Source organism: Peromyscus maniculatus, chromosome X (assembly GCF_049852395.1).
Source record: "Peromyscus maniculatus bairdii isolate BWxNUB_F1_BW_parent chromosome X, HU_Pman_BW_mat_3.1, whole genome shotgun sequence".
In the NCBI taxonomy this organism is placed as follows: Eukaryota; Metazoa; Chordata; class Mammalia; order Rodentia; family Cricetidae; genus Peromyscus; species Peromyscus maniculatus.
This window is the reverse complement of record NC_134875.1, coordinates 75454101-75476822: the sequence shown is the minus strand read 5'-3', so window position 1 is coordinate 75476822 and position 22722 is coordinate 75454101.

Below are 22722 nucleotides of genomic sequence, written 5' to 3'. Positions count from 1 at the left end.
TTCATTTCAGTTGTCACCTTGACTAGATTTAGATTCACCTAAAAAATACAGTTGTGAGCTTGTGTCTATGAGTCTGTTTCCAGAGAAGTTTAAGGGGAAACTAATGACTTCATATACTAGTAATTCAAAATAAATCAAAATTATTCTTGGTCCATAACACATGCATTGACTTTTTTCTGTTTCTTTTTAATGAAAATATAATTATATCATTTCCCCTCTCCTTTTCTCCCTTCAGCCCCTCCCAAGTCTTCCCTTTGCCCCCCCCCTCCAATTCACGGCCTCTTTTTCTTTGTTATTGTTACACATATATAGAAACCTGCTCAGTTCATCTAGTTTTCTTTGTCTGTATATGGTTGCACAGCTGACCATTCTGTATTGGATAAGCAATAAACGGCCTCATCCTTGGGGAAGACTATTTTTTCCCTGCTCTCAGCATTCCTTGGATGTCTGTATTTCTTTGTCTAGTGGTGTGGCCCCAGGAGATTTCCCCATTCCAAAAGCATGTCTTTGCCACCATGTCACCCAAACCAAAAAGGTTGAATTTGAATATAACTATTAGTAACTTTTTATGGCTAAATAAGCCCCTAGTGAGCCAGACTGAGATTCCAAGTCTGTCTCAGATTGATATGCAAATGTCCCTCAATCCAATCTCATTCTCCATCATTTATTTCCAATCTTCCCTATACTGAAAAAATGCCCTGGGCTTGACCTCTTTTGACAAAAGAGTATTCTTCCATCTCACTTAAGCAGGTCCGATCAGCCCCTGCCATCTTCTCTTATCATTAACATTAATCTCTGCTATTAGCTGCCAGACCACTTAATGGCCTCCTATGAAGCCTTGTTAGTTTGTGACATAGTTTTGTAGAGCACTACTAAATGTCCTCCTTCCCCACATCTTCCTAATCTCCACACATCACCCTCAAGCTGGTGGCCAAATAGAATACAGTGTTTCCGGGCATTTCAGTTTCTCATGTTATCACTGGGACCCCTCTCCAAACAGGCAATGCTTTATAATCATTCTAAGCATCCCCAAATCTAGGATATTGTGGTCATATAGCCAAATATACAACAAAGGATTACTTCCAATGGCATCAATATGTGAAATGCTTAAAACAGCACCTGGACAATAGGATTTTTCAGCAGAAATGTCAATAAAGTCAAAATTCCAACTGCAGAAACGCACGGTAGAAGTTCCATATATGGCCACTAGATGGCAAAATTGCAAAATCATAGCAAGCAAATTGGTCTCTGGTGGTTCACGGAAAGACAGCAATGAGCAGAAGAAAGAAAGCACTATAATATTGAAGAGCGGCATCGGCTCCTGAGACTGAGGCCAAGGTTAATATCAGAAAAACAATCTGCAGAAAGCGAAGAGACAGGGCTTTCAGACAGGCAATACCTAAGAGATATGTGGATGACGCATACAAGCAGCAATATAGTCCCAAAAACAATCATAAAAATTACACACTGAGAGACAAGGAAATAAACTGTAGCTAAGAGGGACTGTTTTTTGAGGCTCTGGGATCAAAACCCTTGGCTTTGCCCTTATATATGTTAGAAAGTTCCACGGTAGGAATTGAGGAACGTTAGAGAATAGGAAATTGTTGTTTAATGAGAACAGAACTATTGCTTAGAGTGATGAAGCAGATCTGGAATGAAATAGTGGAGGCAACTGTAGCAACATTGTGAATGTATTTACGGCACTGCATTGTGTGTTCAAGAAGTGAAAATCTACTAAGTTTTAGCCAGGTGTGGTGGCACATGTTGTTAGCCCAGTTATTCTGGAAACAGAGGCAGAAGGTTCATGAGCATGTTTTATTATGTATTTTCTTCAATGTAATTTCTTCAATATGAGAAAGAATGGACCAATAAATACAAGTCAGCAGGATCCTAGCTTAGAGTAGATGTTGTCTAGTTCCTCCATGCCATAGCGTAACAGTCTGCCACTCATTTTACTTCACATAAAATGCTCAGCCAATAGATAGTTCCCTTTATTCTCTTGAATCACTACATCAGATCAGTTAATAACTCATCAAAATATTTAATATGTATTTTTAATCTCACATTTCTGCTTCATTTATCATGTAGATCTGAACTTCCGACCTATATTTTTTTCTGCTTCAAAGAACTTGTCTTGTAGCTCCTTACAAGGCAAAATATACGCTGGCAGTAATTTCCTCAACTTCTGTTTGTCTGGGAAATCAATCTCTCTCTCTCTCTCTCTCTCTCTCTCTCTCTCTCTCTCTCTCTCTCTCTCTCTCTCTCTCTCTCTCTCTCTCTCTCTCTCATTTCTGCATCATATTTTCACTGGATCCCGAATTGTAGGTTGTCAGTTTTTTCTTTCAACATTTCACTACACTCTTCTCTTGGTAGAGGATTTCTGAAATACAATACAATGTAATTCTTATCTTTCTTCCTTTGTAAGGTAGCTTATTCTGAGATTTCATCGCTGCCTTGACTTTGATATGTATGCTGTTGTTTTGGTATCGATTCTCTTTGCTGTTCTTGAAGCTTCCTCAGTTTGTAGCCTGCCGTTAACCTTAGAATATATTTAGCCACTGGTGTTTCAAATCTTTCTTCTGTTTCTTTCTCTTTTCCTCCTCATAGTTTCCATACTTGGATCTTACATTGTTTATGTAACCTTACAGTTGGACATCATATTCTGGGGGTGGGCCTTCATCTTTCTCTTTGTGATTCAATTTGGGAAGTTCTGTTGATGCTTCTTAAGAAGTCCGTGTGTGAGTTCATCAACAGTATTTTGAATTTTGATTACAGCATTTTGTTGTAGTGATTGAAACAAATGAATCAGTAAGTTAAAGGGTAGCCTTCTACTCCTGGGCTCCAAGAGCCTACTGCCTGGGTGGCTCTTACTACAGACAAAAAGCTAGTTAACTATTTTTATTCCTGGAGTTTCCTCGTTGTGTGTTTGTGAGCAATCTAGGTTACACAGAAAAAAAGATATTGAAGCACAGTCCCTTGATTCCTTCTTTGCCCACATTTCATATCCTCCCTGATAAGCCTGCAACAACTCTATATCAATGCAAATCCAGAGTGTACTTTACGGCTCACTCCGTGTTATAGTTTTATAAATTTTGACAAGTCTATAAAAATGTATATATATAACCATAATACAAAATTAGCTATAGATTCACTAGGCTAAAATCTCCATGCTTTAAGTATTCAGTCTTCCATTCTCCCTAATCCCTGAAAACCACTGATCTTTCTCTATCTGCAGATTTGCCTTCTCTGGAACAGTACATAGTTGAATCTCACAATACCTAATGTTTACAGATTGTCTCATTTTAGTCAGATACACAAAAGTTTTCACTTTGTCTTTTCAGGCATGATAGCTCATTTCATTCAGTGTTGAATTTTCCTTCGAGGTCTGGAGAGTCTACAGACTTCCCACTCATTCAGTGAAAAATATCCAGCTTAATTACAAGTTTGAGCAATTATGAGTAAGTTGCTATAAATATCTAATGTAGGATTTTGTGTAGACATACATTTTCAACTTTTGGATGAATGCCAACGAGAATAATCTCTGAATTGAACAATAAAAGTGTATTTTGTTTTCTTGGAAACTATCAAACTGTCTTCCAGAGAGTGTCTGCACAATTTTATGTTCTCGAGAGAAATAAACACATATTCATGCAAACATTTCTTCTTGTCAGTATTTAGATTTGTTTCTGTCTGATAGGCAGGTAGTCACAGTCTCCCTTGATGTTTATGTTCTATGTATCTCCCTTGGTAAAGATTTTGTACAAATATTTTGCCTTTTTAACATGGGTTTGTATATTTTCTTAGTGCTAAATTTTAAGAATTCTTTCTTATATTTTTTTTGTATTTTGTCAGGATAGTCTTTTGCAATTTATTTGTTTATATTCTGGCTTGTAAAAATCCTCTTTCAAATCCTTCTTCATGTGTCTATCTCTCTGCTTGCTACATGTCTATTATTACATATTGTACACTTTTTCTATTTGAAGACTAATACATTAATCATAGTTATCAGAAATTCCCAGTCTGATCATTTCAATATCCCTGTGTCTTAATCTAGTTAAGATGATGATTTATCCCTTCAAAACCCTTTTTTTTTCTCTTGTAACATATACCTTGAAGAGTTTTTGGTTGAAGGCTAGTCGTTGTGTATTTAGTAAAGGGAATTCAAGCAAATAGAACATTACTGTAAGGTTTGTGTTTATCTACGAGTACAGTAGTCTTTCTGTTTTCTTTAGCTGAAGGTGTGTTAGAAGCTGAAAATTACTCTAGGGTCTTCTTTTTTATTCCACTTTTGTGTTTGGATTTCCCTAGCGACCTCTTCTTAAATAGCATGTAAACCTTGAAGTTCTTGATTTTGCCATGTCTTTGTAGCATAGTAGAAGCCATACTGTTGTAGAAAAGATTACAAATGCTATGGTTAAGTCTCCAACATTTAGTGAAACTACTTATTTCACAAGTGTTTCTTAATTCCCTCCCTTGGGGACCACAGGAATGCTTTGCAGTCTCAAGCTGAGAATTTCTCTTCATCCAAATGGGGAAGTGGATGCCAATTAGGTTTTTATAATATAATTTCTGTTAGTGTGGACATCTTTAAGAATGCAAAGGTCTGGGCCTATACTGAAATACTTCGATTTCCTCCCCATGACAAGACTGCAAAGGGTTGTTTTTCTGCTTTTCATTCTGAACATCAGATAAGGCTTCTGGAGATAAAACTTCTGAAAGTATGAAGGTCCCTAGAGAATGATTCCCGGGGAATTTTATCTCTGAAGATAATCAGTCACCAGTTTCCATCAATTCTCTGATCTAAGAAGAATTTCTGAATTTCAGTCTTGTCAGATTTGTGAGGACAAGAATGGCAACTTCCAAACTCTTTGCATGTTAGAACTTGGTTTTTCATTTTGTTTTATTCATCCACTTTAAAAGTCACTGTTCTTCTTAAAATATTTGAGTAAGCATTTGGAAAGAAAGGACCCAAATGTACACTGTACACTAAATGAGAACGTTTCTGTGTATTCTAAAAACGTTCCAGAGTAGATTTTTAAAGTACAAAATAGATGTGTCCATTGTAAAACTTGAAACACTATAGAACAAGCAGAAAGCTCCAGTCTCTTCCAGTAGTCTCTTATTCCCAAGCTGATCACTCTGAGCATCTTCTTGCCATCCTTTAGTTGATGGAATAAACATAGACAAGCACATTTGCTGTATTTTTTCACAAATGGATCAGACTGCCTTTACTCTTCTCTAGTTTGCCTCTCTTTCTTTTTATTTATTATAGTTGTGATTATATGTGACACAATTTTATGTACTTCTTTTTAACTTTCAAGTGCTTAACATCATATTTCATAAATATTTATTCATTCAGTCATTTTGATGTTGTGGGTTGACCCTAAGCCCTTATATTTGCTAGATACATGTTGTACAGCAGAGTGAAGTCCTCAACCCCCATTCCCCTGTACTTAAAGTGCTAATAGTTATCTTCATTATACAAATGCACTGCAAAATACTTAATTAAGTCCACTTGTTAAGCACTGAGTGTTTTCTTATTTGTTTTTCATTTATTCATTTAAGAAATATTTGTTGAATAGTTACTGTATTTGTGTCACAGCAAGTATAAAATTTTGTGCCTCTCTGCTTGCATATACACGTGTATTGCGAGCTTCATGATGCTTAAATTCAAGCTGTTAAAAATAATGCTGAAGAATACATCAGTACCTGACATTTCTCAGTATTCCTTTTGTATTGAATACTGAAAGTGGAATTACCAAGTCAGAGAATATCAATAATTTGAAACCCTTAATATAAATTGCTAAATATGTTGTTAGAAAGATCGAGTCATTTTATTAGCTTGTAACCGTTAGACAAGCAATATTCATGGCTACCTTTTTCATGATATGCTATATTACCACTACATGAAACAGTGCTTAGTACATATCAGATGGTTGCTGCATATTTAATAATGAATATATAAAATCTGATCATGCTTCACTTTCTTATGAGGTTGTTGTAATGATTAATAATGCTAATTAATCAATATAAACCTATGTGGGTGTATATATGCATTCTACATATGCTCCAGTTTTTATTTTGTGAATATCTAGTATGACATTATCTTCCTTTCCTACTGGAAAACTATGTTAAGGTCAGTCCTAATGCTTTGTATAAATCTCTCCTTTGAAGTAAAAATAAGCAAATGAACCTTGAGCTGTGACATCAGATGCATAAGACTTTGAACTTAGATTCTACCATTACTTTTGTGAGCTAAATAGACATTCTGTATCTCTCTTATGTCATGAAGGTTACCTAACACCTTTCTGTAAAGAGTAACTGACTTCTTATAAAAATACAGTTTTAAAGTTACAAATAGGTAGTAATGGCTCTGCCAGTACTAGGTTTCTACCTCTCACTAAGACAATTGTGGCTTCTGTTTGTAAATCCAAAAAAAAGTCCATTCCTCAAGCTGGACTCTGATGTCTTGTGTGTGTAGTGGTCACTTTCCCATCTCCACATGTTTTCTAGATTTCTCTTGTCACTTCTTTCACTTTGTTTATTCCTAGAAAAAATTCATGCAATTTGGTTCAAATACTATCTGTTCCGAGCAATGTTTCTGGATTTCCCAGATGATCTGGGGGTGGTTATTACCTTCCCTGAAGCCACAGTGTACCATTCTGCATACTTGTGCTATATTTCATGGAACAATAAGCCACTTAAAGTAGGGAGTTTGTTTCTGTTACCCTCCAGTGTGAAACACTAAATACATTCTCTATATCAACTTGTTAAACTGAGGTCCCACTGTTTCCAGGCTTATTCCTCAGAGTTCCCATGTTACTTGGGTGAAGCGGGGAAAGAGGTGATGTCTAATAGGAAGAAGTGAAAAGATAACTTACAGAGAATGCTTTTTAAGTTGTGTTTTTCTGATTAAAGTATTGGTGGGAAACCCACCATGTGAGCTGCTTATATCATAGCCTGCTGCTTGGTTCCAGATATTTAAAACATCTCACATTGATTTATTTCTACTCATTTGGCAGGCAAGAGAGGAAAGGAAAAGAGAGCAAATGCACAGACTAGAATGGGTTAAGAAATTGCCACACACTTTACAAAGATGCAATAGAGTTAGGAGAGTAAAACAAACACAAAACAAAAACTTGATTGAGATTACCCAAATACAGAGAAAACCACAAAATCCCCCCTTCTTCCCACCCTGGTAAACTTACATGAATCACTCATTCATCTCCCCTTCATTCACTTGTTCTGTTCAACAAACCTTTACTGAGTGACTATTATAGAAGGAGCTGTATTAGAGACAGAGAGCTCACAGTCTGGGAATGGAGGTGGCTATATAAATAACAATCATACAAGGAAGACAGCATAAAATATGTATCCTGGAATGTAAAGAGAAACAAGGGTCCCAGGGCTAAAGCTAACTCACAGAGCCCAGCAAACAATAAGCTTCTTTCTTCTGCCTGCAGCTAATGTTAGTAGCTCAAAATTCATTAAGAGTATATCTGCCTGACATTTATGTATTTTGCAAATTTTTTGACCAGTTCTTTTCATATAACTTCACCCCTAATATGGTGAGGAAAGTTGGGAATAGTATTTACTTCTTTCTTTGAGTTTTCTTTTTTTCCAGTCCTAGTCACCAAACTCGGGGACTTATGCCTGCTAGGCAAATTTTCTATCACTAAGTATTATCTCCAGCCTCATCATTTTTGTCATTTTAGCTATTTTTGTTATTTTCTGTTTTAATTTTGAACTAATTTTATTTGTTCTTTATGTGTTCCCTGCTCTATTATGACTTCCCCAATATCAAAATAGAAATATATAAGAAAATATAGATATATGTCTTTTTTTCTTTTTGTCAGTGTTTGTGGTACCATTTACAGATGCTTTTCTTATTATGAAAACCAAATTGACCAGTTATCCTATCCATATGATTACCTAATTTATTGAAAAAGCAGTATTCAAATAATTTTTGTACAAATAAGTCTCCTTTAAAGAAATGAGGTAGGGTTGTGATAGGAATCTTATGCTTTGTGAGCCTGTCAATAGCATTTATGAGACAGCTACAGGATGGCTAAGGACATGTCAAGCAATTTGAGGAAGTTCTGAATAGTGTATGCAGCCCTGTGCAGAAATAGCACAAAACACTCGCAATTATAACCAGCCACAGTCAACAAAAGATAAAGCAATAAAGCAAGCTAGGCCAAGCTAATTGGGCTACAAGGCAGACCACTGTTTGTTGGGCAGCAGTGTCTCCTCACAAAGGCAAATGACCACCCAAATTATAGCAATCTGGTACCTTACAAATAACTGGGACACAGATCTTCTAAGCCCTCTGATGTTAGGAGACAGCACAACAGAAATATCGCTCTCTACTTTGAAATCAGGGTAATTATGATTGGAATTCTGGTTCTGCCACTTATTAGCTTTGTAGCCCTGTGTCACTCATTTTCCCTCTCTCAAACTTCAAGGCAGTAATTGTCCCTACTTCGTGGGATGGCTTTGAAAATTCAGTGACATTATACACACAAAATGCATGGGCAAAGAGTTGCTAACAAACACAAGTATGTTGTTTGAATTGGGAAGATGTCATTCTTTTTGGACTTTTGTTGGGTCTTTCGGGCTCCTCAGGCTTCAGTTTCTCATCTTATAAAAGTGTTGGAAAGGCTCTGCAGCAAAAAGAATAGGAATATAATAGCATTCAGAAAATCATAATCTTCAGTGGAAATGTTAGTTGTTCTTGTATGTATGTCTCTGTGTGGTGTGCCTGTGTGTGTGTGTGTGTGTGTGTGTGTGTGTGTGTGTGTGTGTGTGTGTGTGTGTGTGTGTGTGCAGATACACCTGGCCATAGAGGACAGAGGTTCATGTATTCCTCAATTACTCTTTTGTTTTTAAAATTTATTTGTGTGTGTGTGTGTGTGTGTGTGTGCATATGATGTGTGTACATGAGTGTACATTCACAAATGCTGTAGCACACATGTGCCACAGCTAATGTGTAGAAGTCAGAGGACAACTTGCTGGATTCTGTTCTTTCCTTCAACAATGAGGTCTGGGAATGGAACTCAGAGCATCAGCCTTGTATGGCAATCACTTTTATCTGCTTTGCTCTCTGGCTGCTCCAGCTTATCTTTTGAGGCAGGGTCTATCATTTGAACCCAGAGCTTATCAGCTTGGCTAGGCTCCACAGATCTGTTTGCCTGTCCCACTTTCCTGGCACTGGAGTTACAGATACACCAGCCTCCAGGCCTTGTTTTCCTGTGCATGCTGGGAGCCAAATGCTTGCATAGCAAGTCCTTTACTGACTGCCGCATCTCCTCAGCTCTATATGGTATTATTTGTCCTTTCAGCAGCACTTCTTATTGTCTGCTTATTACCACACTGAAACAACATTCATTCAGCCTTCCCCTTCCTAAATGTATTTCCTAATAGAATGAGTCAAACCTACTACTGTTGCTAATTAAAATGCTCTTATAGCTGAATGAACATATCAACCATCCTGTGTGGAAGGAGAGTGGTTGAGGGCGTATGTTAGAGCCTGAAAGGTCAATCCACTATTTAAAATACTTCATTTCTTGGAACAGTGAATTTCAGGCCTTTTTTCCTTTCTCTAAGGGACAGGGCGAATTAATTAGATGTGTGTTCCTCAATGTACCACACTCGCATATGTGTACATGTGTTCCCTTTTCTTATTATTGTATTCCTTTTGCAGAAGGGATAGTACCACATCCTGAAAATTAAAGAAAAGAAAAATAATCCACTGTATTGATTTACCCATTGGTAACTGTTTGGAATTTCAGAAGCTATACCAAGTATATTTTTTCCTTCCTTTGTGAAAGTGGAAAGAAAATTCAAAAGTATGAAAAAATACAGCTCAATAGAAATCAGATTTCCCTAAAAATGGGAGTTATTCAGGAAAATCTGTGCCTAGTGATTTTTCTCCCTGCTCCCAGTGAAAAGGGCTCCCTAATATTCTGGGTACCAAGTTTCTTTCAAAGTGTACTCTTAGAAACAATTGCATGATAACCACCAAAAAAATAAAAATAAAAACGTGTTGGAAGTGTCACAGACAAATCTATGAAATTAGAGCCCCCAGCATCACCAGGAGCTTCTAGGCTACTCTCCTGTCTCTGCTTCCATCAAATTCTAAGGATATTCAGACTGCAGGTGCCAGCCACCACATTTGGCTTTATTATGAAGGCTTCATGATTAAACTAAGGGAATGCAACTTTTACAGCAAACACTTTTACCTACTTACTCATCTTTTCAGCCAGAACCACAGTTTTTAGATGTATTTTTTTTTGGTTTTTTGAGACAGGGCTTCTCTATGTAGCTTTGTGCCTTTCCCAGATCTCGTTCTGTAGACCAGGCTGGCCTCGAACTCACAGAGATCCGCCTGGCTCTGCCTCCTGAGTGCTGGGATTAAAGGCGTGTGCCACCACCGCCCAGCTTAGATGTAATTTTAATGTATTTATTTTTGGAAATTAAATCATACCTACAACATTTTCATATTACCTTTCTTCCTACCAACCACTCATGTGTATCCCCTTGCTATCTCTTAAATTAATGACCTCTTTGTTATTATATATATATATATATATATATATATATATATATATATATATATATATATATGTAAACATATGTCAAATCTGCTCAGTATGTACAATGTTACTTGTATGTATATGATTTCAGGGCTGATCACTTGTTTTGGATAAACATTTGGAGGTTCTCACCTTGGCAAGACTTTCTCCCATTCTCAACATTGCTCAGTTGCCTATAGTTCTTTCTCTAGGGTTGAAGCCTCCATGAGATTTCCTCTTTCCATGTTACCATGCCCTATTAGAGCCATCTTTATTTAGATTTTGTTTAGGCAGCTGTGATGATGAGATTTCATGGCTATAGTTTCTCTGGATTTTCTAAGAGATGAAATCTTGTGGCAAATTTTCTATTCCTCTGGCTCCTACAATGTTTCTGCTTTCTCTTTTTCAATGATCCCTGCACTGTGGATGCAGGAGTTGTGTTGTAGATATATCAGTTTGGGACTGGAAACTACACTATAAATTGTTCTCTGCATTTTCATCAGTTATAGTTTTCTAGAATGGCCTTTGTCACAAAGTGAAATTTATTCAATGAGGGTATGAGAACTACACTTACTTGTAGGTATAAGAATAAGTATTTACCATTTAGTTATAAATTACACTGGTTTAATAAAGTAGTCGTTGTAGAGTCCCCTTCAAGATTCATAACTATAGTAGGCCTGAACAATTGGCTAGGTTTCCCCTTAATTGGGTAAGCCTTAAGTCCAAACAATGAGCTGTTGGGTACTGTGAATGTATGCAGACCACCATGGCACTCTTCCGGTTGCCATGCCATGCTAGTCTTTGTTGTAAAGAACTGCATTTTAATAGACTCTGAATCTGATTCTACATGTGATAATGCAGATGAATGTCATAGGACAATTAGATTGATATAAATATTTCCAGAAAACATACACATATTGTAAAACTTGCATTGCTTTTCTATCAAACAGCTCAAAAAATATACAACACAGTTAAAACTTCCAGGCCAGGTGTGGTGGTACAGGCCTTTAATCCCAGAATTTAGGAGGTAAAGACAGGTGGATCTCTGTGAGTTCAGGGTCAGCACTCAACTCTGAGTTCCAGGATAGCCAGAACTACATAGAGAGATCTCATCTCAGAGAGAGAGAGAGAGAGAGAGAGAGAGAGAGAGAGAGAGAGAGAGAGAGAGAGAGAGAGAGAGAGAGAGAGGACGAGAGCAAGTTGGGGAGGATAGGCTTACACTTACACTTGCACATTTCTGTTTGTGGTTGATATATTATACATCCCAATAAGCTTATCTGGGAGTCAGAGAACAGAACAGCCACTATATTAAACATAGAGTTTAGGCAGTGGTAGCACACGCCTTTAATCCTAGCATTCCAGAGGCAGAGACCGATCCGGATCTCTGTGAGTTCAAGGCCACACTAGAAACAGCCAGGCATAGTAACAAACACCATTAATCCCAGCACTTGAGATACCATGTTTTGCTTGAGAAAGACACACGCCTTTAATCCCAGGAAGTGATGGCAAGAAACAAAGTATATAAGGCATGAGGACCAGGAAATAGAGGCTTTTAAAGTTTTAGGCTTTTAGCAGCAGTTCAGCTGAGATCCATTTGTATGAGGACTCAGAGGCTTCCAGTTTGAGGAAGCAGGATCGGCTGAGAAGTTGGTGTGGTCAGGTTAGCTGTGGCTTTTTCTGCTTCTCTGATCTTTCAGCATTCACCCCAATACCTGGCTCTGGTTTTTTTGTTTGTTTGTTTTTCTTTTTTTGTTTTTTTAATAATTCATCTTACAGCTGTTCATCAATGAAGGAATTCAGGATAGGATCTCAAACAGGGCAGGATTCCAGAGGCAAGAATTGATGCAGAGACCATGGAGGGGAGCTGCTTATTGATTTGCTTCCCCTGTCTTGTTCAGCCTGCTTTCTTATAGAACACAAGAATAGAATAGCAGCCCAGGGATGGCACCACCCACAAACGGATGGGCCCTCTCACATTGATCACTAATTGAGAAACCACCTTATAGCTGGATTTCCTGGAGGCATTTCCTCATCTGAGGTTCCTTCCTCTCTGATGTCTTTAGTTTGTGTCAAGTTGACACACAGAACCAGCCAGTACACATAGTGTCTCTGCAAATTTTCCAATTTACATTTCCACTAGGGGTGAGCAATGGTCACAGTTTTTCCACATCTTCACCAATGCTTGTTTTGTTGACTCATTCTAGCATGTGGTGTCTCATTATGGTTCGATTTGTATTCTAATAGTTACTGTATGGTGTTGAACATCTTTTAGTATGCCCTTTGCCTGTTTGTCTTCTTTAGAAAAACATTTATGGACACATGTTATAAACATTTTAACCTTATTTAAATTGACTAAAATAATTCAACTATTTCCTGAATGTATATATAGTGCATTCTGTTTACCATCACTCTAACCCTCTTTCATTTCCTTCCTATTTCCATTATCCCCATACCTGCCCTTTCCTTTTCACACAAGAATGCCTTTCTTTGCTTTTGTGACCCTCTTCATTTTTTCCTGGACCATCAGTGTGACCACAAGTTTGTAACTAGCCATCGCAGCCTGGTGGGCTTTCCATTTGCAACATAACTAAAAGGCAACAACTTTCCCACCCCCAGAATCCATCAGGTGCCAGTAGTTTACCAGGGCAGAGTAGGGACCCATGAGCCCATTCTTGATCAGTGATTGGTTGTTTAAAGTCTTCTGACACACTTGCTGCAGACAAACACAGCTGCATGCTATAACATCATGATTGCAATGTCTATGTCATACCCTGAAGATAGCATTTCCCATTTCTTCTTCCTGTCCTCTGACTCTCACATTCTTTCTGCCTTTTCCTACTTACACAGTGTTCTCTGAACATCAGAGGAGGTGGTATGAATGTCTTGTGTAGGTCTGAGCACTCAACCAATCATTTATTCTAAGCATCTGAGTAACAATGATTCATGACATTCACTGCCAGTCACTGCAAAGAGAAGCTCCTCTGGTCAAGGAAAAAAGTAGCATTTGTCTATGGGCATATATATAAGTACTTACATCACAGTGAGGTTCCCATTTGGGTCTATTCTACCCTTCCCCAGCAATGGGTTTGGGACTGGGTTTAAATTACCAGGTATAGAGTCTGCCCTATAACACAGACCTCAAATACAATCAGGAAAGGGTTGGTTATCCCATAAAGGTAATGTATCAGTGGGCACATCATGCCTGGCAGGGTGACATTTATTGTATAAGAAACTTTTCCTGGGGAGAGTCAATATACACATGTCCACTCTATACAGAAAAGAAGTCAACAACAGAAGAAAGACACAACTTTTTCAATGTCCAATTTGGTGAGTCAGTGTATTTTTTAATAGGGGTTGCTAACAGATAAGTGAGAGGATATATACAAGGAGCAGCTGCATCACAAAAATGCCAACCCCAACATGTGGGATGACTCCAGAAGATTACAACCCTGGAGCTGTCCAAACATCTTTTTCTTTTGGAAGCTTTGCTGACCAGTCTCCCTCCAGAGAACTTCCTTTTATACTGTTGAGTAGGGTCCCTCAAGAATCTTCCAAGTTTTTGTTCTCCCTTCATGTGATGTTTGTGAACTTTTGTTTACCTCTTGAGGCTTATTAGCCTCTCTTTCCTCCTGGAGGAAATGTTTCAATTTACAGGGAATGGCACAATTTGGAGGAACATTCGGCATAACAGTATTGTAGTTGATAGGGTTCACAGTTAGGTTAGACCATTGATACCTTATCTGCCTGCAGCCTACCTTCTGTGCCTGCAGAGAACCTTCTATTACTGTGAAAGCTAAATATGCCTTGGGTTTATTGAAAAAGATAAAGGCATTGATTATAGTGTCCTGGCATGTTTTATAAAATAACTCTTAGTTATAGATGATTCTACTTTCAATTTACAACATAGAAGATCTGCTTAATTTCTTTATTTGGTAAATAATTCAAACCTAAACAAGAACCAAAGTCTTTTTATTGTAAGGCAAAAGACAAATGTTTCTTGAATCTTGGTTCTAAGTTCTCTGTATATTCCAGATATTAGTCCTCTGTTGAATGTATAGCTGGCAAAGAGTCTCTCCTTTTCTGTGGGCTTTCTCTTTATTCAGTTATTTCTTTAGCTGTGCAGAAGCTTTTTAGCTTAATGAGGTTCAATTTGTCATTTACTGGCCTTAATTCATGAAGAAATGGAATCCTATCCAGAAAGGTCTTTCCTACACCTATATTTTGTAGGGTGCTGCCAATGTTTTCTTCTAATAGTGTCAGAGTCTCAGGTTTCATGTCTCCGTCTCATTCATTTGGAGTTGATTTTTCGTGAAGGGTGATAGTTTTTTTAACAGCCAATTATAGTCACTTAAGAGCATTTCTGAACTTTAATGTGGAAAAGACATTACATTTTATCTAATTTACTAAATGTAGTTGCTGCAATGAGGTTGTTACACACTTTTACTACTAAGATGACAATCCTTTCTAAAGATAAACTGAAGAAAAAAAGCCGAGATAGAAAATGCTAGACCTAGAGTCTGCTCTAGACCAAAATCCAAAAAAGCTGTTTAACCTTTAGAAAGAAGGTACTTTCTTCAGACCATTTCAGTGAGGAGAGGTACCTCTTGTGCTTACACAGATAAATTGCATACAGTAAGAGATTTCATTCTGACTTATTTCTCCAAGCATGCCAATTACTTTGATCATAACCATCAACCAGTATCCTATTATCCTTTCATATCCCCCTCTCCTTGATCTCCTTTCTCTTCCCCAGTAGTAACAAGGCTAGCTCTTCAGGGAACCAAGGCAAGAGGGCCTTCCTAAGTTTCTGGTCCTCATGTAGGTTAGTGAATAAAATGCATCTTATTAAATGGAAATCTGAAATTGATTTTAAATTACACCAGCAAATAAGTTGAGTAAATGCATGAGAGAGGGCCCACGTTGATTCATAACAAATTCCTTGTATCATAAATGAAAACTGCCTTGTTAAAAATCAGCTATGAACAGAGTTGAAAGTAAGAACTTAAGCAGCTTTTTTTTTCATGACAACAAATTGAATCCTAAATTCACACGTACTAGGTCAGTACTCTTATCACTGAGCTATACTCCTTGCTCACTCAGAATTTAGGTTCTTTTAACTATAAAATCTCAGCTTATAAGATAATCCCTACCACTTTATTAGGTTTTCCATTTTACTGGGATAAACAAATTGTAGCTTTACTCTCTCTCTTTGTGGAAGAAAAATGAAGAAAAGGCAGACTATGCAGAACCTGCTGTAGAACCAACATTCATTGCACTCAGTCTGAGATTCTTCACTCCTTCACTACACACACACTCACTCACACACACAGACAGACACACACACACACACACACACACACACACAGGTTCCTTGTGCTTTTAACAAATTATTTATGTTTTCTCTGTTTGGAAAATGCTTCCATTTCTTTGACAATCTATCATAGGTCCAAATGAGGGCAATCATAAGATGGGTTGCATATAAACAAATTAATATCAGAGAAAGCTGAGTTTAGACATTAGCTTAGCTTTTCATAAACTGTGTGACCCAAGATGATTTACTTGGCCTTTTTAAAATTTTATCTCCATATTAGAAAAAATATGAGTAACAAGAGTTTCTAGTTTACAAGGATGTCATGTTATTTAAAAAAATTATAAACATAAAGGTCTTATGTCAGTACCTAGCATATAAAAATCACTTACAAAGCCATCATTACTATTATCTGATGGTTTTGTTTGGAGCTTCATTCTCATCCCAGACTATTGTTTACAGTTTTTCAATGGCAATTTATTTGAACATTTCCTGTCTCATATTTCCTACATTCAACATAGTATTCAATTAATTTTAAAATGAATGAAGTTGTCATATGTTTTTTTGTTCTGAGGCATCCAAGAAAATATAAATTGACATTTTGAGCCCCTATCTAATGAGAACACTTTGGACAGATTTCTTTATATGGTATGCATCTTATTTTATAAAATCTTCTGGGGGAAACACTAAATATTGGTGATGACAGAGTGACATCGTGGTGCTCCTACTGCTTTAAGGTATTCACCCAAGACAATCTGAGATCTGGCCTCCACAGACTCTGAGCAAAGCCATAAGCAAAATAAGCTCCGAGTTTGTGTGTGTATCTTGTCCTGAAATAAAAAATTCTATTGACTTGCCATATATCCTTACCTCATTAAGGGTTTAACAGCTCAAACTTTGCGAGCATCCTAGGGAGCAAGCAGGCAGAGGAAAGGACCTAGAGAATAATGATCTGGTATACGTCTTGAGTATTGAAGTTTGCTAAAGGCAAATGTACCTCAGCTACTTTCCCTGGTACCTGGAAGCTTTAGATAATGATTTTCAGACAGTCTTACTCATAAACAATGGCTGCATAAGTTATGCAATGGAATGACAGAGGGAAAAGGAAAAGTCTGCTCCTTAATGAAAAGAAAAAAAATTCTTCTAGTGGCCACACAAGGTGCTTGAAATGCAAATGTTATTAAGGCTGAAGTAGAAGTGAGTGCCGGAGAGAAACAAATTGCAGGGGTACATTTATCAAGTTAATCAGCTGTTTAATGAGACTAGAACAGGGGACTGATGATTTAGTCAGAGAAATAGGAAGAGATTAAGTGTTAGCTTGAATGAGGAATTAGGGAGATAAAATGGATTCCTGAGAAAGCTGATCTTAGAAGCCAGGGCAATGGATTCGAAAGGGTGAGGACCTTCTAATTTTAATTGTGCATAGCAATGAATTTTGATTCTCAATCAGGGCTGAATACACTCTCAACCTCCACATTTAAAGGAGATTTTATTTACTCAAAAAAGAACTCCATTCATAATGGCACATGCATTCATTTCTCTTTATCTAATTTTGTGGTATTTTTTCATTGCTTGTTTTTCCTGTTGACAAAGAAAGAGTAATACAGTCAAGAAAACATGATGATGAGCATTGATCTTTCTTCCATACTGACCTTTCCAACCTTCCAGTGAACTGTAAGGCTATTTTTTTTTTCAAATGAGACAGGGTCTCTCTCTGTAGCTTTTTGAGCCTGACCTGAAATTCACTCTGTAGTAGCCCAGGGCTGGCCTTGAACTTACAGAGATCCACCTGCCTCTGCCTCCCAATTGCTGGAATTAAATGCCTGTGCCACCATTGCCCAGCCTGTAAGGCTATTCTTTAAGAAGCAGAAATATGAAGGCCTTTTTTCATTAACAATTATGATGAACTAGTACATGCAAGTTAAAAGAAAGTTCTCAACAGCTGACTTAACTAGTACAAACCTGTTGAGGATTATATCCCCTGTAAAAATGATCTCTGATTCTGATTTTATGAGCTATATCATTTCATGGTACTGTCAGTTCAAAAGTATTTAATTAACTGTTTTGAGATAATTATAGAATGGCATCTTATGTGTATAGTGATATGAAATGCACTCAACACATTCTCCTAAGGATAACAGCTTGTATGCTGGAAGACATTATCATAGCCAAGCTACTGATGCTGTTACACTCAAGCAACAGAGTACTTGGGCTAAAGCAACATCAATCATATTGTTCTTTTACAGCTGGGCCAACTTCTTTACTGCTACTTCCCTCTCAAAACCCAGAATTCCACATCTCTATAATTTTGTCATTTCAAAAAATATTTTATTAATAAAATCATACAATGTAGAACCTTTTGTAATTGGCTTTTGCTCTCAGCATAATTCTCTGAAAATTCACTACAACTGTATGTATCATTTAATTTCTTTTTTATTGCTAAGTAGTATTCCATGATATGAATGTTTAACTAATAAAAAATGGTTTAACAGTTCACTCATTCAATGACATTAAGTTTGTTTCTAATATCCAACTACTATGAAAAAGGTAGCTATAAGTATATGTGTATAGATTTTTTTTTTGTTTTTTTTTTTTTCAAGAGAGTTTCTCTGTGTAGCTTTGGAGCTTATCCTGGAACTCATTCTGTAGACCAGGCTGGCCTCAAACTCAGAGAGATCCACCTGCCTCTACCTCCCCAGTGCTGGGTGGGATTAAGGCATGTACCACCATCACCCAGCTTGTGTATAGATTTTTTGTGTATGTTTTCATTTCTGTGGATTAAGTCTCCAGTAGAGAAATAGCTGGATCACATGGTAGTTTTGATCTTTAAGAATCTGCAAAATGTTTGAGTGCCTGTGCATTTTTACACTCCTATCAGCAATGTATTAGCAATACTTTCTTTGCATGACATCTTTTTATTAGTGCTGTACTTATAGGTATGTGCAGTGGTGTATCTTGTGACTTCAACTTGCATTTTGCTTATGGTTAATAATTTTTGAATTTTTGTATATCCTTACCTTCCATCTGCTGTGGGATGTTCTGTATGTCCTGTGGGAGCCCTTCTTGGGTTCTTTGTGGCGTTACCCAGCAGGTCCGCATAGAGGATGATTAGGACCATGGGCCTGAGTGCAGGTGTCTGAGATGGTCTGCACTTGGCTGTGCTGGGGGATGGTCTGTATGTCAAGTTGTTCTGATTGATCAATAAATAAAACCTGATCGGCTGTGGCTAGGCAGGAAGGATAGGCGGGACTAACAGAGAGGAGAAATAAAAGGACAGGAAGGCAGAAGGACTGACTGCAGCCGCCGCCATGACCAGCAGCATGTGAAGATGCCGGTGGGCCACCAGCCACGTGGCAAGGTATAGATTCATGGAAATGGACTAATTTAAGCTATAAGCACAGTTAGCAAGAAGCCTGCCACGGCCATACAGTTTGTAAGCAATATAAGTCTCTGTGTTTACTTGGTTGGGTCTGAGCGGCTGTGGGACTGGCTGGCGGGTGGCAAAGATTTGTCCTGACTGTGGGCAAGGCAGAAAACTCTAGCAACATCCATCTCTATATCCACTTTAGTGAGATGTTTCTTCATGCCTTTTTCCTATTTATTAGATTGACTTGGTTGCATTTTAAGAGGTCTTTACATATTTTAGACATTAGATCTTGGCCAGATATGTGGCTTATAATTACTCGACCCAACATGTAGTTTTTATTTTCATCTTGTTGAAGTCTATCATAGAACAAAATTTTTGTAGATTTTCAAATTAATTCCTTCTTTAATAATTTCAGACACGTATGACCCGATCCCACATTTTTCTATTTGTTTGGTGACCACTGTGTTTAAACAAGGCCATCTGTGTGACCATGGATTTTGAACAATCCATTGGTGCCTGGTGGGCTAACCAATGGGTACTCAACTGATGAAACTGACTCTAGCTCCCCTTGAATTAATCAGTAACCAGTAGCTCAGCACAGAGGGGTTGTACACCCTGAACCCCTACCCCATCCCATCCCTGCTTGACTGTTGACACACTCATTCTTATTCAGTCCCAGCACCAGCAAACACAGGTGCTGTGATGTGAGTTCATGATTGTGTAATCATCATGTTTTGTCTTACCCAGAGCTGGTATTTCCCGGCCTTTCTATCTTTCATCTCTTACATTCTTTCAGTTCACTCTTTCACAACGTTTCCTAAGCCATAGATGATATTGCATAAATGTCTTGTTTAAAGGTGAGCACTCCTTATTTGTCATTTACTCTTGGAACCTCGAGAAGCCATGAGTCTCTGTATTCACTGGAGGGGCTTTTCGGATTAAGTATGGCAATAGCATTTGTTGTAATATAAATGTACATATTTAGTAGGTAATTTGATATACCAATTTAGCTAAACGACCATATTAATTCCTACTTCCTTGGCAGGGGTGGGTGTATGACTTCCACAGTCATGGGTTTTTGACCTGGTTTACAGAGTTCTGACCAGGTATTGATTCCCTCCTGTGGAGTGACCCTTGAATCCAATAATTGTTGTTATAATACTGAACATGTGTACACATCTTACATGACAGGTATTGTAGTTGGTAGAATTCCATAGTTGTGGTATACTGTTGATACATTTCCTCCACCCCTACCCCTGAAGCCTAGATAGCACTTTCTGTCACTATGAAAAACAGCCATCAGGGTGGAAGCTGCCAGTATTATTTAGGGGCCTTTGTTGGTAACCAACAGCTTTCTAATTGAATGCAGGGCTTATTCAATAAGAGGGAAATCATGCTTGGTACTGGAAACCTAAACAACTATCTCGGGATAGTGAAGTAATGGATCTTGGCAGAGAACCTACAATAAATACACAAGGAGGTATCCCACACTTGGCATTGGGATTTTTGTTTAATAACCACAGCTTCCAAGAGCAGCATTATCTAGCCTTGCAAGGTATCTCCCTTTAAATGTTTTTTAAGTTACATTTTTATAATTAATTCAAATATAAAATAGTAGATTATAAAAGTGTCCAACATCATTAGACATCCGAGAAATGCAAATAAAAACTACTTTGAGAGTCCATCTTACCCTAATCAGCATAGCTACCATAAATGAGTCAAAGGACAACAAATATTAATTAGTGAGGATGTGGGGAGACACCTGTACTCAGTGTTGGTGTGAGTGCAAATTGCTTTGTTTAGCCATTATGGAAACCTGTATGGAGTTTTCAAATACAATTGAAATAAAACTACAATATGAGGCAGTTTTTAACACTCCTGGACATATACCCAAAGGGCTCTATATTCTACTACAGAGATACTTGCTCAACGGTGTTCATTGCTGCTCTATTCATAATATATAGGAAATGCAATCAGCCTCTATACCCAACAGATAAAGAATGAATAATGAAAGCATGGTACATATGCACAATATAATTTATACAACTGGATATTATTTAGCTGTAAAGGGAAACAAAATTATGAAATTTGCAGGAAAATAGATTGATGAGGAAAAATCTATATTGAATGTAGGTACAAAAAGGCAAATGATTCATGTCCTCCTTCATATGTGGATCCTAGCTTACAGTCTCTATTTTTGTGTGTTCATCCTGGTATACTTGAGAAATATAGGCAAATAGAAGGAAGCCACTATGGGGATGCATAAAGAGGTGAGGGAAGTAGAATATAGGTGATATAAAAATATAGAGGGGAAAACACTGAGCTTGAATAGGTTTAAGTGGGGAGTGTCATGGAAGACAGGAAGATGGAGTATGGAGAGGGAGGGTTAACCAAATCAAAGTTGTTTTTTTTCCTTGTTGATTAGACTTTTTCTAAAAATTCCAAATCATTGCCTAGGCATAAAATCTAAAGATTTTCTCCTATATTTTTCAAAACAATATTATACTTTATATTTTGAATTTACATCTGTGTTGGCTAGTTTGGTGTTAACACGAGGAATCCTTTGGAAAGAGGACCTCAGTTGAGAAAATGTGTCCCCCCTCCCCCCCCAGATTGGACTCTGAGTAAGCCTGTGGTGCATTTTCATGGTTGATGATTTGTGGAAGGACCCAAAATACTGTGCTTGTGGAGGTGGTCCTGGGTGCTACAAGAGAACAAACAACATAAGTACAACCTAATCAAACTATATGTTTGTATACATTTTCAGGACTGGCCAATTGGTAATGAACAACTAATTGGTGGTCTTCCCTGAGGAAGACTATTTCTCCTACTCCCAGGATTCTTTAGGGTTATATGTGAGGATTTGGAGGGGCAAAAGGGAAAGGGGGGATTGATGTGATTATATATCAAAAATAAATGAAATAATTTTAAAGAAATCAGGCTGAACCAGTGAAAAGGAAAAAGCCTGTAAGCAGCATTCCCCTGTGGGCTCTGTACATTTATACTCACTGCGATGATTTATTTTCAGTTTCCTTCCAGAATTCTTCTTTGGCCCATAAATTGTTTACCTTTAATTTAAACTGGTACATAAAAATTGCATGTATTTATAGGGTATCATTATTGCTTCAATCAATTCATGTATTGTGTCAAGTTCAAATCAACACATAGCAATCATTTTCACCTTTTACTGTGAAAATGTTCAATCTTTTCTTTTGAAAATATACAGTACTTAGGTTTTATCAATAATTACCCTATGTGTTCTATTGTTTACACATTTTTCTCCAAAACTTCCTGTCATAATTTCCTTAATTTCTATTGTTATTTCATTGTTGGTTGATAGCTAACATATTTTCACTAATTTTATGGTTTTAAATGTTTTGAGATTTGTTTCATAGATGGAACAAATTGTCTAATTTGTATATATGCTCTGGTGATACTTTAAAGCAATGTGTATTCTCCAGTCTGAGGACGGA